Below are 5,825 nucleotides of genomic sequence, written 5' to 3'. Positions count from 1 at the left end.
GGTTTTTTACTAAGTGTCATCTTAAACATTTTCTTTAATTCATTATATATCATTTCCCCATATGCTTTTCCTGATTTATAGGTCCACCACATATGGAAAAATGTACCCTCATTATCTTTGCATTTCCAACACAAATTCAACAATTTTTTTGGTACATTTTTGCAAGTTTTACTGGAGTTAAACACCATCTATACAGTCATACCTCGGGATGTATACACTTCATGTTGAATGTTTTCGGGTTGTGCTCCGTGGCAACCTGGAAGTAACGGAACACGTTACTTCCAGGTTTCGCCACTCGCGCATGCGCAGACGCTCAAAATGACATCACGTGCATGAGTGGAAGCGGCAAAACGCGACCTGCACATGCGCAGACATGCAGTCGCGTCTTACGTTCCTTTCAGGATGCGAACAGGGCTCTGGAGGTACCACTGTACATCATTTTCAGGTACTTTTCCTTTAACGCACAGCATGCTGTAAACTTTATATCAACCTTCCTTAACCATGCCTCAGTTTTTTCCTCCAGGCAGTGGAGGTTTAGATCAGAGACATTTTCCAAGGGGCGTAGTTTTTCTTCATTGGCTTGTTCTGCAATGCACTCCTTGTCTGCCTGACTTCTACTCCATCCATAACCATGTCTCATGACTGTGGTCCATTTCATACTTGCCTCCTCTCTAGGGGCTAACTCTTGTTGGGCAACTTGTTGAAGACCCCTCCTCCCCCTTCTTAAGGTTTATTAGCAGATTTGTGCCATATAGGCCTTCAAAGAGTGGACACTCCTTATAAAAAACAAACAGGGGCCTGTTTCAGAATACTGTCCCCCAGCAAATGTGGATAACTGATGACAGCTATTAAATAATTTAGATTGAAGTCATGGTGATCTGAATAAATGGCTACTTTCTGATTTTTCGAATGAAATGTTGTGTTAATTTTCTCCTCCTTCCCCCCCACCCCCAGCTTTGCCAGCCAAGCTTGCATTGGTTTCCAGGAATTTGGTGGAACCAGGCAAAACAGGATGATGATGATGATGAGCGCTTCTTTCCAACCAATGAATGTAGAATGGCTGCATTTTTGCTGAGTTCCGTTGATGGTTGTTTGTAGATTCATTGTTTGCTTTCTGTGTGTAGAGAAATGTGTGTGTGTGTGAGAGTTTATTTTAGAGTTCTGCCCACTTCCTGGCATTTGTCTGTTTATCTTTCTTTAGTTCGGGAAGAGCAAGGACAACAGAAAATTTGGACAAGGGAGGAACTAGAATTTTTCTACAGCACTCATGCGATGAGCGAGTTTCTAATGTGAATATATACAGGTCTGTTTATAGTAATGGTTTGGAATAAGTTAACTTAGCAAGGTATTTTTTAAAAAAATAAAGTATTAAAGTAAACCAATATATCATGTTAAATATTTCTTCTGCTAAACATAATAAAACAAAACCATGATTTTATACAACTGATGTGCTACAATGAGAGATGTAGTCTCAGAAGGCCTGATGAGATGGTCTGTTGTCAGTTCCCCATAATGGAGATACGGAAAATCAAAGCTGGAACTCAAAGGAGGAGGTGGATTGTGGGAAAATCCAATTCAGTTTGCATTTAAAACATGAGCCTACTCAATTCGCACTTCAGTAATAGCCATGGGTTCTGGAATTATAAAAGTGGAAGAAAAATTTCTCTAGCAATTTTCTGTATGCCATGCATAATTTTATACACTTCTGTCATGTTGCCTCTTAATTGACTTTTCTCTAAACTAAAGAAAAGGCCCAAATGCTGCAATCTTTCCTCATAGAAACGTTCCTCCAACCTGGGCTGCTCTCCTGAAACAGGATCCACAGTGCCAGTGGTGTAGCATGGGTTGTCAGCACCCGGGGCAAGACAAGTAATTTGCGCCCCCAACCTGTGGATTTGCGCCCCCTAACCAGTGGATTTGCGCCCCCTAACCCTAACCCCCAGATGTTGCGGCCGGTGCGGCCGCCCCCCACGCTACGCCACTGCACAGTGGTGCTGGAGGTCTCCATGAAGTCCTAGTCCACCTCCTTGAATGAGGCCCATCCCTGGGCTTCATCTGCCTGATACATTTAAAGCAGTATCAGGCACACCAAAATCCATGGGGCAGAGGTGCCTTCGGCCCCCTCAAAACCTGCTGGTCCTCTCCATGTTGAGGGGGCGGAAATGGCTGAGCATGGAGCAGTTCGGTGGCAGGCTCCTCCTGAGCGCGAGAGGGGAAGCCATGCCACACTGGGCTCCGTCACACGTGTGACGTCACGCACGTGTCATGTCTCAGGTGCATGACATCGCATGTGTGTGGCGTGTGACAGGCACATGATCTCACATACGTGCAACATGCGCCACACACCGGACGTCACACTCATGTGACATGCACTGTCTGCCCCCCAATCCTGGGTGCAAAACAGAGCCTCATACCACTTTAAACAGTCATTGCTTCCCCCAAAGAATCCTGGGAACTGTGGTTTGTAAAGGGTGCTTAGTTGCTAGGAGAACCCCTAGTTCTCCTACAATTCCCAGAATGCCCTGGGAAAACAGATTGATAGTTAAACCACACTGAGGTTCCAGCTCCCATCGGCCCAGCCAGCATGACCAGCAACACCTGAAAGACCACTGGCTTCCCATCCAGTGAGAAAGAAACCCATCGCTACCCAAACATCCTGTTTTACTGGAAGGTGAAACCATTTTTTATCCTGCACAGCCCTTCAAACAGAGGACTGTTTGGGGTAACTGACTCTTCCAGAAACATGATGGGGTGAGGGGGCCCCCTAAATTTTCTGTGATATAAGCATGCAGCTTGCTGATTCTTCCCATTTTAATTCATATGTAGTGCACCTCAGCTATGAGAATTTTGGGAAATACTAAGATGGTCCTTGCTTATTGTAATACGTTGGCTCCAAAAGCTTTTCTTGGAAATTATAGTGTTGCTGAATGAATGACTGAATCATGTTGGCTCCTGATACAAAACATTCTGAAAACTTAAATTACCATCAACAGCAAGAAAGGAAATAAGGAACATACTTGCGGCTCTCAATACCCAAAAGGCATTCCAACAGCTGCCAGAAAGTATCAGCCTTGTTTAATACAAGACCATCTTCCTGTTAAATAAAACAGAGATGTTAATGTGGAATAATGGAGCAATTATGTAGAATCTGATAGCAGGAGGCGAGCTGAATGGGAATGACAACTAACCTCCCCATTTGTAAATGGAGAACCAGTCTACTGGAACTGCTGCTTGTTAGCCAAACGCAATTACAGAGTTGTATTCACAACGCCAGAGTGCAGGGACATTGTGGATCTTGTTTACAGATAGATCTGAGCAGGAAAATGATGTCACTGTAGCTCATCTTCAAATCCAGAATACACTGATCACAGGTGAAATGCTTTGGCTTAGCTGAAAAATGAAACTCAGAGCCCCTTTCCACAGGTTTCAAAATCGGTAGGTCTGTAGGGTCCTTCTATTCTACAATTTGCAAATGTGTGTTGTGCACCATTGTCTATATAATAATTGCAAATGTGAGTTTTTAATGACTGCTTCATAATTGGCACATCATTTTTTTAAAAAACCCAGCTAAGCCTTAAAAATTTATAATGACATTTTTGCAGGAAATTAATACTCATAATCCCTACTTAAGTTTATAACTATACGCTGGACAAGACATAAGCAGAATAATCCTGTATTCCTGTCACGGCAGGAGTAGAGACAGCTCTATTTGGCCCTGGCACATCTGTACCAACTAAGAGGAGAATTACGTACATACTGGACCAATAGCCTGAGTCAACCAACTCTTTTGTCCCTCCTCTCTTCCCTGCAACCCATGTGACACCCTTTATGTCGCTTGATAGGTCGAGTAAAAACCTATCAGGACTCAATGCCCACTCCAGTCCTCAGGGACTGTGCAAGACCAACATTTGACGCCCTCCCCGCAGACCTTATGGTGCCAGCTTAAGCTAGACTTTGGGAAAGAGCATGATTAATATTAAAATGTATCTGGGGGGGGGGTTATTGGTTTGTTTTCCTTTTGTTTTTATTTTTGTTAGGTGTTTTGTGTTTTGATTTTTTTTTGTATTTCTGTGTTGTAAACCACCCTGTGATCTTCAGATGAAGGGTGGGATACAAATTTAATAAAGAATAATAATGATAATCCCAATCTTCCACTCCCTAGCAACACAGAAACAGTGATTGATCTTGCATCCAGGAGAGAGTGGATCTTGAATAGGAAAGATACAGTTTTTATTTGTGTGTGTGCGCGCGCACTTTACTGTAACCTATTATAGATAACCAGTGCTTTTTTTTCTTAAAAAATGTTTAGGGGTACTCTCATTTTCCTACTCATATTGAAATATTGCTCCTCAATGAGGCCAAACTTAGATGCGCGAAATGTTTAGGGGTATGCGCCCCCCCCCCCCGAAAAAAAGTACAGTGGTACCTCAGGTTAAGTACTTAATTCATTCCGGAGGTCCATTCTTACCCTGAAACTGTTCTTAACCTGAAGCACCACTTTAGCTAATGGGGCCTGCTGCTGCTGCCGCGCCGCCGAAGCCCAGTTTCTGTTCTTATCCTGAAGCAAAGTTCTTAACCTGAAGCACTATTTCTGGGTTAGCGGAGTGTGTAACCTGAAGTGTATGTAACCTGAAGTGTATGCAACCTGAGGTACCACTGTACTGTAGATAACTATGTGTTTGTTCAATTGTTCACCGCCTTACGAGAAAATTCACAAAAGGCAAGCAATACATTTATAAAATAAAAACAAGGTAAACTCTAATCTAATATAAAAAGGGTTGTGTATGGGGTTGCTCCAGTAAAGCTCTTGAGAGTGGCTTGACAGCAGAATAGCAGGTGCAGGGTTGTTTATGACACACACTCCATGCTACAGACACCTTCACCTGTTGCACAACTGTCTGTCATGAAACTTGCACCTGGAGCAAGTAGCTTAACAGCCAGCCTAGAGGAGCAGCTGCTCTTCGCAGCATCACTGTTACTGCTTATGGGGCAAGACCTACTCATGGTTTGCATGTAGCAGGATGTGGGATGGATGCCGTACTAGTGGGAAAGCAACCAGTGGAGAGCAAAGGGAGCCATTGGCCTAGTTCAGACATAACACTAAGACATAGTTAATGTTAACCATAGTTAATAAACCATAGTTGAAGCTGTGGTGCCTGGCAGATGACCACCTAAACCTTATGCCACAGAGCAGCAGAGCCTAGAGAGCTGTTGAGATTCTTTTGCTACTCTTCACTCATGGCTCCATAGCTTTTGGTCAGAGATGGCTCATTAATCACAATTAAGAAGGAGGTTTGAGTTTGCACATAATGGTAAGCTATGGTTAACGTTCCAGGAGGTTTGTACACCAAACCTTGTTTAATGAGAGAACTTTAACCATAGTTAATAAGCCATAGTCCAGGTGCTCATCTGGGTTCATCCATAAGCCATGGTTTAATAAACCATTGTTGTTGTTTAGTCTTTTAGTCGTGTCCGACTCTTCGTGACCCCATGGACCAGAGCACGCCAGGCACTCCTGTCTTCCACTGCCTCCTGCAGTTTGGTCAGGCTCATGTTTGTAGCTTCGAGAACACTGTCCAACCATCTCATCCTCTGTCGTCCCCTTCTCCTTGTGCCCTCCATCTTTCCCAACATCAGGGTCTTTTGCAGGGAGTCGTCTCTGCTCATGAGGTGGCCAAAGTATTGGAGCCTCAACTTCACAATCTGTCCTTCCAGTGAGCACTCAGGTCTGATTTCCTTCAGAATGGAGAGGTTTGATCTTCTTGCAGTCCATGGGACTCTCAAGAATCTCCTCCAGCACCATAATTCAAAAGCATCAATTCTTC

The 5,825-nt window shown here is 43.7% G+C and overlaps 1 long non-coding RNA gene across 1 annotated transcript; it reads right to left on the bottom strand.

The window, feature by feature from the left end:
- On the bottom strand, positions 1–3,932 carry LOC309373247. The gene is made up of 3 exons (XR_014169898.1): positions 3,189–3,932; positions 3,018–3,094; positions 1–1,634 (listed from the first exon to the last, which is right to left on the bottom strand). It is a non-coding gene; the product is annotated as an uncharacterized lncRNA (long non-coding RNA).
- Between the last annotated feature and the right edge of the window lie 1,893 nt (positions 3,933–5,825).

The sequence above is a fragment of the Podarcis melisellensis genome (genome assembly GCF_964234715.1).
Source record: "Podarcis melisellensis genome assembly, chromosome: 6".
NCBI lineage: Eukaryota > Metazoa > Chordata > Lepidosauria > Squamata > Lacertidae > Podarcis > Podarcis melisellensis.
The sequence above is the reverse complement of the archived record's forward strand: the minus strand, read 5'-3'. Positions and strand labels throughout refer to the sequence as shown.